The 10,335-nt window shown below is 37.6% G+C and overlaps 1 protein-coding gene across 10 annotated transcripts in view; it reads right to left on the bottom strand.

The window, feature by feature from the left end:
* Sncaip (synuclein alpha interacting protein) overlaps positions 1-10,335 on the bottom strand; it is a 151,399-nt gene that overhangs the window by 113,434 nt on the left and 27,630 nt on the right. The window lies entirely within an intron of this gene.

Genomic DNA, 10,335 nt, shown 5'->3' with positions numbered 1-10,335 from the left:
TCCCACTTCCTTCCCCTTTGCCCCTTTTCTTCCTATTTCACATGACCTATTATACATTTAGTCCTTATTTACACTTTCAGTTTCTCACATCAGAGAAACTATTCGGTATTTACACGTGTGTCCTATTTATTTCACTTAAGAGTATTGCCTCAATGTGCATCCACTTAGCTATAAATGTCTCTAATTTCTCATTTCTTATGGTTGAGTAGTACTCCATTTTATAAAACAACCACATTTTCTTTATCCAGTCTCCAGTTGATGGGCATTTGGGCTGTTTCCAAGTTTTAGCTATTACAAACTGTGCTGCTAGGAACATGGGTGCACATATATCACTGTGGTATGATTCTTTTAATTCTTTGGGGAAGATACCCAGCACTGGAATAGCTGGGTCAAATGGGACTTCCAGTCCTAGTTCTTTGAGGTATCTCCATACTGATTTCCACAGTGGTTCCATCAGTCTACACTCCCTGCAGTGGAGCAGGGTTCCTCTTTCCCCACAGCCCTGCCAGCATTTGATATTGGTTGATTTCATGACAGCAGCCATTCTTTCTGGAGTGAAGTGGAATCTCAGCACTGTTTTCATTTGCATCTCTCCAATGACCAGTGATGTTGAACATTTTTTCATGTATTTATTTGCTATTTCTACTTCTTTGTCTGAGAAATGTCTGTTCATTTCAGATGCCCATTTTTGGATTGGGTCTTTAAATTCGGGAGGTCTGATCTTTTTAAGTTCTTTATAGATTCGAGATATTAAACCTTTGTCTGAGGAAGAGCAGGTGAAGATTTTTTCCCACATTGTGGGTTGTCTCTTCACACTGCTGGTGGTTTCTCTTGCTGTGCAGAAGCCTTTTAATAAGAAGAGATGCCACTTGTTGACTGTTTGTGCTAGTTCACGGGCAACTGAGGTTTTGTTCATAAAATCTTTGCCTACACCGATGTCTTCAAGGGTTCTAACGAACCTCTCTTCCAACTGGTTCAGAGTTTCTATTTTAATATTTAGATCTTTAATCCATTTTGATTTTAGTTTAGTGCAGGGTGAGAGATACAGGTCTAGTTTTAATCTTTGGCAAGTTGAAGCCCAATTTTTCCAGCACCATTTATTAAAGAGGCTATCTTTCCTCCAGTGGGGGTGTTTGGCTCCTTTGTCAAAGATGAGATGGCTGAGTGTGTCTGGCGTTGTTTCTGCATCTTCTAATCTGTTCCACTGGTCCTCAAGCCTGTTTCTTTGCCAGTACCATGCTGTTTTTATCACAGTAGCTTTGTAGTAGAGTTGTAGGTTGGGGATTGTGATACCCCCTGCCATGTCTCTGTTACCTAGAATTGCTTTTGCTATTCTGGCTCTCTTCTTGTTCCAAATGAATTTTTGGATTGTTTTCTCAAGGTCTATGAAGTATGCTGCTGGGATCTCAATTGGAATTGCATTAAATCTACATAGCAGTTTTGGAAGTATGGCCACTTTCACTCTATTAATCCTTCCTACCCAGGAGCAGGGAATGTCTGTCCATTTTCTGATATCATCTTCAATCTCTCTTTTCAGAGTGCCATAGTTTTCAGAGAAGAGGTCTTTCATTTCTTTCGTTAGGATGATTCCTAGGTATTTCAGTTTTTTGGATGCTATTGTGAAAGGAATTCTTTGCCCTATTTCTCTCTCAGTGAATCTGTCATTCATGTAGAGGAAAGCTATTGATTTTTGTGTTTTGACCTTGTAACCAGCTACTTGACTGAATCTGGTTCTTAAATCTAGAAGACTTTTGGTGGACTTCTTGGAGTCTTCTATATAGAGTATCATGTCATCTGCAAATAATGACAATTTGACTACTTCATTACCTATCTTTATTCCTTTCATTTCTTTCTCTTGTCTAATTGCCATGGCTAATGTTTCCAGAACTATATTGAACAAGAGTGGTGATAGTGGACATCCTTGTCTTGTTCCTGATTTTAGTGTGAAGGATTTCAGTTTTTGACCATTTAGTATGACACTGGCTGTTGGTTTTTCATAGATGGCTTCTATCAGTTTGAGGTAGAGATCATCTATTCCAATTTTTTGTAGGGTTTTTATCATAAATGCATGTTGGACTTTGTCAAATGCTTTTTCTGCGTCTATGGAGATAATCATATGGTTTTTGTCCTTGGCCCTATTGATATAGTGTATTACATTGATTGATTTTTGTATATTGAACCATCCCTGCATCCTTGGGATGAATCCCACTTGATCAGGGTGTATGATCTTCTTGATGATCTTCTGCATTCTGTTTGCCAGTATCTTATTAAGGATTTTTGCATCTATGTTCATTAGTGAGATTGGCCTATAGTTCTCTTTTTCAGTTGGGTCTTTCTCTGCTTTGGGGATCAAGGTGATGCTTGCTTCCAGGAATGAAAGAATTTGGGAGTATTGCTTCCCTTTCAATTTCATTGAAGAGTTTAAACAGTAGTGGCAGCAGTTCCTCTCTAAATGTCTTGTAGAATTCAGCAATAAAGCAATCAGGGCCTGGGCTTTTCTTAGTTGATAAGTTTTCAATTACATTTTCACTTTCATTGGTTGATATTGGGTTGTTCAGAATTTTTAGATCTTCTTCGTTCAACTTTGGTAATTCATATGTATCTAGGAATCTGTCCATTTCTACTGTGTTGTCCATCTTATTGACGTATAGGTCCTAGAAGTAGGTATTGATGATCCTCTGGATTTCTGCTGGGTCTGTTGTAATTTCACTCTTTCATTCCTAATTGCATGGATTTGGGCCTTTTCTTTCCTTTTTCTGACAAGGTTGGCTAAAGGTTTGTTAATTGTGTTGATTCTTTCGAAGAACCAACTCTTGGCTTCATTGATTTTTTTGTATTGTTCTCTTAGTCTCCATTGCATTGATTTCTCCTCTGATCTTCATAATTTCTTCCCTAGTATGAGCTTTGGGGTTGTCCTGCTCTTCTTTTTCTAGAAGCTTGAGGTTCAGCATCAGCTTGTTTAATTGGGCTCATTCTGTTTTCCTAATATGCACATTCACTGCTATGAATTTCCCTCGTAAGACTGCTTTCATTGTGTCCCATAGATTCCGATATGTTGTATTGTCATTGTCATTTAATTGAAGGAAATGTCTGATTTCTTCTTTAATTTCCTCTGTGACCCATTGGTTATTCACAAGTGTGTTGTTCAATTTCCACGTGTTTATGAAATTTTTTGAGTTTCTTTTGCTATGGATCTCCAATTTCATCGCACTATCGTCTGATAATATACAGGAGATAACTTCAATTCCTTTGCACTTACTTAAACATGGTCTATGTGTGAGTATGTGGTCTATTTTGGAGAATGACCCCTGTGCAGCTGAGAAGAATGTGTATTCTGATTTTGTGGGGTGGAAGACTCTGTAAACATCTGTTAAGTTCATTTGTTCAAGAGTTCGATTGAGTTCTAGTATTTCATTACTTATTTTTAGTCTAGTTGATCTATCTATTTGTGACAGTGGGGTGTTGAAATCCCCCACTACAATTGTATTAGTGCATATATGACTTTTCACGTCTGTTAGTATTTGTTTTATATAGTTGGGTGCACTAGTGTTTGGTGCATAGATATTTATGATTGTCATCTCTTCCTCTTGGATTCTTCCCTTTACAAGGATATAGTGTCCTTCTTCGTCTCTCTTAGTCAGTGTTGGTTTGAAATCTACTTGGTCTGCCAAGAGGATAGCTACTCCTGCTTTTTTTTCGGGTTCCTGTCGCATGGAGTATTGTTTTCCACCCTTTAACTTTCAGTCTATGAGTTTCCTTTTGAATTAAGTGTGTTTCTTGTATGCAGCATATTGTTGGATTTTGCTTCTTGACCCATTCTGCCAGTCTATTTCTTTTGATTGGTGAATTGAGACCATTAACATTGATGGTTATAACTGAAATGCATTGACTTGTCATTGACAGGACTTTTTCTTTTTGTTGGGTTCTCCCCCTTTACATTGAATTTCTTGTCATGCCAGATGGGTTCATTCTGCTTTGCTTCCTGGGGTTGTGATCCTCAATGTCTATTCCTAGGATATTGTGCAAAATTCTTTGGAGTGCTGGTTTGGTATTCACGAAGTTCCTAAGGTGCTCTTTGTCATGAAAGTATCTTATTTCTCCATCCATTTTGAAAGATAGTTTTGCAGGGTACATCAATCTGGGTTGGAGGCTGTTTTCTTTTAGGGCTTGGAATATGTCACTCCAAGCTCTTCTTGCCTTGATGGTTTGTGTTGAGAAGTCTGCTGTGATTCTAATGGGCTTTCCTCTGTATGTGATTTGTTTCTTTTCTCTTAACTGCTTGTAGAACTTTGTTCTTCTGTTGAGTTTCTGGTATCTTAACAGTTATATGCCTATGTGTAGATTTTCTTGATCAAGACTATTTGGAGTCCTATATGCCTCACTTATCTGTATGTCAAGCTCTTTTCCCCTGCTTGGGAAGTTTTCTGCCATTAGTTCTGTGAAGAGATTTTTTATGTCATCCCCACTCTCTCCTGTTTCTTCATTGAGCCCAGTCAGTCTTATGTTATTCTTCTTTGCATCATCTACGAGCTGCTGGATTGATTTCTCATGTTCCCTTATAATTTTGAAGCAATTTTTCTTTTCCTGGTCACTAACTGCAATCTTATCTTCTATATCTGATATTCTGTCCTCACATTGGCTCATTCTGCTGTGTAGACTTTCCATGGAGTTTTTCATGCCCTGGAAATCTATTTGCATCTGTTTTATGGATTCCATTTGTTTCTTATCTTGGGATTCCATCATGTTCCTCAGCTCCTCTCTAGATTTATTAATCATATCTTGCACTAGGGACACAATATCTCCTGTTATCTGAGAAATTATTTCTGATTTCATTTTTTCCAGATCCCCTTTTGTTGCCAGTTCAGTGGGTCCAGGTGGTTGAGTATCAGAGTGTTCCATCTCATTTCCCTTTGGGATTGCTGTAGGTGATCTGGAAGTCTGGTTTTGAGACTTATTTATGTGTTTTCTCATTTCGACTGGGGTGGGGGGCTGTTAGCGCCTGCACGGATTACCTCCTCTGAGCTGGGAGAGGTGGGACAGGGGCCGGGAGCAGCAGCAGTGATGGTGACCCAAAAGCCCTTTCCTGTGGGCTGGGAGCAGCGGGCGGGATGGTGGCCTGGAAGCCCCTTCCTCTGGGCCAGGAGCAGCGGGACAGAAGGTGGCCCAGAAGCCCTTTCCTCTGGGCTGGGAGCAGCAGGAGGGATGGTGACTGGGAAGCCCCTTCCCCTCGACCAGGAGCAGTGGGACGGCAGCTCAGAAACCCCTACCTCTGGGCCGGGAGCAGCGGGACTCAGTACCTTGGTCTGGTGGTCTGGTGTCCTCTGCGTCTTTGTAGTGTGGAACCAGGTGGCTGCCTGTCTGCAGCGGGGTGATTCGGCGTCTTTTGCATGACTCGCGACCTCGGTAGGGCGTGCACAGACCTGCTTGTCTGCAGCTAGGGGTGGATTTCACATGGTGGGGGCCTTCCTGAAGACAACGGAGTTTCCTACAAACCTGAGAGGCAAAGGGTCTCACTGCTCTTTTGAGGAAACATCAGAGGAGCCACAGTTCTAAACTGTGGCCAAGAGTATAGAAAATCATATCGTTTTCCAAATAAAAGTCAAAATAAGGTGAAGATTCACCACATTTGTCTTGAATTTATGCAGTATTCACTTAAAATCTGGGATTGGGTTTATTTCCAAAGGATTAAACCCGAGCCTTTAAATAAGTTTGCCTTTTTAATACACTATAACAGCTGACAGACTCACCAAAGTGGGAAACAAATTGGTTCCTTTGGTAAAAGTAACATAATACCAGAAAAAAATTGAACACTGCTAAGAATAATATTGATTTTTAAAAATATTTCAGGGTATGCACCTCTGATATTTATATATTAGCTAGAAAATACCAATGATTAAAGTAGCTGATTCATTTAATTGACCATAGTGCTTTACCCTGACAACTGAAAACAACTTAAGTTTCAAAATCTTTGCCAAGGCCAGGGAATTGCAACTGTACAACCTGTAAGCTCTGTATACTTCTCTTTCAACACTTTAAAAATGTACTCTGTCAGTTTTAGGGGAGGCAAGGTGCTGATTATCTTTACTGGCTAGCCAAGACATAAAATAAAAGTTTCTGGCACTGGAGAGTTTAAGTATGTCCTTTCTTACCATAAAGCAGTCTCTTGAAATAGAAAGCAAGGTGTGGTGGGGGGGGCGTCGAGCATCAGAAATTCATTAAAAAACATTTTTCTTTCCTCTTAGTCCATGACCACTTGATTCAATGTCTACTCCTTGTTTAAGCTTAAATTCTAAGGTATAAAGCTAATTATGAAAGTTTGCATGTAAGGAGCCTGAAAATCAGCTTAATAAACAGGTATTACCCACCATCAGGAGGTGCCTTATAAATTTGTTGAGATCCAGGTGATGAGGTAGTACAAATTTCTTTAAGTTTTCCATGGACTTTTAGTAGAAGTAACAAAATGGGTTAGTGAAATGCTTTTTTATATGTGTAGAGCAAAGTAATAGTAAATATTGAGGAGACTACAGACACTGACAGAGCTAATAAGGTCAGATTGACTTTCTAAGTGATTTTCATGGCTGCTGTAAATATTTCGTTTTACTTTTGTTTGCTTTGAGGTGTTAACAGTTCTCAATGGTGTTTTGGCTAGAGATTTCTAGTATTGCTTGCTGATGAAAGAAAGGGACTGAAAGTTTCCTGGTGAGGGAAGAGAGAAAGGCTTGGGTTGGAAGAAACTGGAGTATTTTTTTTGCTCCTCTCTATCCTCATTTTCATCTACCACTCAGTAATTCTTACCAGGTAACTCAGCATAATGAGGAGGGAAATGTGAGGACTCACTGTCTTCACATTCACAATGAGGAGACAATCTTACAAAGTGTTGTTTACATTTGGCTTCTTGGTATTTAAAATAACTCAATTGCATCTTGAACCCTCCTTGTCTACCACATGTTCAAGAAGCAGCACAAAATCCCTATGTGTTCCATGGCACAACCAAAAATGAAACTCAACACATACAAAAAATACCTCAGGAGCAACAGGGAAAAAGAATCTTTTTACAGTTTCCAACTCTAAGTATGTTTCACACAGTGTCTTTTTCTAAACTGCTAGTAAGAGCAATTTATGAGCTCCTGATTACTATAACACATTGAGCTTTTAAGAAAAAGTAGTAGTAGTTTGGCTTCTTGTTAGTATTCCATTTTTTATAGATTATTATATTGTCTTCAAGCTGAATTGAGCCTGATTGAGATCAATAAAATTAGCCCCGTGCTCAGCTATGCTCATCTATTTTCCATTCTCATTCATTTTTTCACTCTGCCCCTAAAGACAGACTTGGAAAGGAAGAAAACCTGTGTTCAGTGGTCTAACATTCCTTCGTAGTTCCCAGACTTCTGTTCTAGAAGTTAGTATCAGCTGAATGTGAAAACAACTTGAGAAATCACTAGAGACCCTTCACAGTAGAACAGCTTGTGTTCCACAAATAGCACTTACATTTTCTGTTTAAAATGTTATAAAAATATAGCAAGGACATCAGACAGACAAGTGATCAGATAAAAACTGACCATAAAGGTTTTAATCAAGACAGGAAATCTCATACTAAGATACAAATGGAAAAGGGGAAATTCGGTATCCAATTTGGGCCAATCAATAATAAAAGACAACATGCAAAATGAAGCATGATTCTAACAGCTCCCTATTTTGGGCTAAATAGTATAGATACATGCTTAAACTAGAAAACTGGACAGTCATGATATTTTTCACACTTGAAGAAAACTTAAACCTGTCCAAAGTTGGGTTTGATCCTATTTTGAAGATTTTAAGATAGTTTCTTACTCAAAATACACTGGCATCCATTATATGTAAAGTGGAAGATGACTCAGGACTCTGGTCTCTCAATGACTTAGATGGAATATGCATACGGGAGGTCTTTGGGCCACATGTAGCCTACATACAGGATTTATTTGGCCCACTCCAGTTTTCTAAAACTCAGGAAATTTCACCAAAACACCTCTATTTTTGTCTTCTTTTGAAAATTAGAAGATGCAGAGAAACTTGCACTACATTCCCAAGAATCACAAGCCCCAGTGCCACAGACCCACCTCATTCACTGTGCCCGTCTCCACCATTCCCACTGAGAAGGAACCAGGTCCCTCTCCTGGGACCCAAGTACCTTCCAGCTTCTGCATGCACGTGACTGTGTATGTGGGGTCTTTGTCCTTAAAGTAGAAGTATTGTGGCTTTTGCTATAAACTCAGGTTTAGATTCTATTGAAGTTTTAGGACACGAGCATTCTCCTTAAAGACTTGGGCCAACTGACTAGAATGACAGGGAAAACTTCCTTCAAATACATTACTATGGAATTTGAAGATAATAATAAAATCTGAAACTGTTAAATAATTATACATTATATATTAATTCTCAACATATTAATCTTAGTACTTGATTCTGATTTGAGGTAGTCAAACAGAACTCAAACAAAGCCTTAATTTGGCTTTCATGAATAAATCTTTATAAATTGTCTGTGTCATACCACAAGAATGTATAAATATGCAATGGTATTGCTGTTATCCTGTGACCATTTTCATACCCAGAACAATAGAAATAAATTGTCTTTATAACATTGTGATAATATAATTTATAGCCCTTTAGATTTATGTAAATAAATTGTCAACGTGTTTTTAAATTGACTGACTTACGGCAGTTGAATATACATACAGCATGTGTAGTAATGCTGTATTAATCTTGGTGTCTATATACCTAAATCCCCCTTTTTATTTCAACAGACAAAAATACTGGCATCTGTTTTTAATACTAAAGTCCCAAATAACTTATAATGTATTTATAAAATATATATGGGACACTGCATCAATCACGCAGAAATTATCTGCTCTGTCCAACTGCTTTCAAAATCCTCCATTAAATTAAGATTTGAGCTGAACCAAAGATAATAAAGTAATAGTTGCTTGAGAAAATACATAAAATACTTGAGGTTATTTTCATGAACTTTTTATATATAAGAATATGTTATGGAATATTATAACTCTCCTGATTCCATTTTTTAATTATACAAGATAAAATATGACAATCTGAAATGCCTTAAAATTTCTTAAATTATTTGACACAAGCAGTGCCCTATTAAGATAAACAAAGGAACAAGAGAACTTTGTCAACCTTAATTGTGCCATCAGAAACACACCAGAGGAAATGGGCTGTCACAGAGCAATGCAAGTGTTGTATCCTTTGTAACATGATTCATTTGGGGGTTCAGTCAACTAGAGTCTCAGAAAAAGGGACACATACCACAGGCATTCTAATGAAATAAGAAGCCTTTAGGAAGGTATGTAAATTTAAAGGAGGTTCATTTCAAAATTCATTTAAGTTACATACTTAAAGCATATATGCTTACATTTTTCCTAGTGCCCCTTAAATCATTTCTTTCTAGTAGTTTCAGAATATCTTCACCATAAATTAAAGACTTATAATGCATGATCATTTAAAGGTTGATCTGTTTCTGTACTTATGATGTTTGCATATGTTCATGTTTTTCTTTTTCCCATGTTAATCTCATTGAGGAAACCAAGCATGGGATTTGTAATCAGTAGATCTATGCTCTCTTCTGACTCCTACCATACTATGCATCAAGGGTTTCCTTTACCTACAATCTAATTTATTAAAAATAGAAGTGTAGGGCTGAAGCCATCAGAGAATGGCCCATTTTTCATAACTTGGGGCCATCAGTACTACATAACTGTCATCAGCACTACAGTCCTGCTAAATTGGGGATAAAAATATTCTTTTTTATCCAACAGGGTTCTGACAAGGGTCCAAGGAGATAAATGGTTTAATACCAAATTTCTAAGGTTTCTGAGGTCAAAGTGCTAGATAAGAAAACATTGTTAGAACTGAGGCAAAAAGTTATACACTGAAGGAGAAAATTTCTGGCTAATGTCCAAGATCTAGAATGAATAGCACAGGATAGAATCAAAAAAACCAGCTTTGATTTGGGCAAATTCATGACTATACCATTAACTGTATGATTTGGACAAGTCCCTTAGCCTTTCTAATTTTGTTTACTTATCAGTGGAATTGGGACAATAGTACCTTTCCTGCAAGGAAATTGCACACCTTAAATGATAGAGCATGTGTTAAGTTTTAAGACAGAGCTCAGACATATATAGTCTCTTGATAATCAGTATGTAATTAGATATATTACTTCCTTTCCTTTTTATGCAAAAGGCTTAAATAACAAAATTTCTCTTAATTCTCTTAAAAAAGGAGTTTTTAGACAACACTATAATTTAAAGGTCAACAATAAAATATATATACTATTTTTTATTA

The sequence above is a fragment of the Heterocephalus glaber genome, unplaced genomic scaffold (genome assembly GCF_053883595.1).
Source record: "Heterocephalus glaber isolate CG9 unplaced genomic scaffold, H.glaber_assembly_v1.0 deba00001463, whole genome shotgun sequence".
NCBI lineage: Eukaryota > Metazoa > Chordata > Mammalia > Rodentia > Bathyergidae > Heterocephalus > Heterocephalus glaber.
The sequence above is the reverse complement of the archived record's forward strand: the minus strand, read 5'-3'. Positions and strand labels throughout refer to the sequence as shown.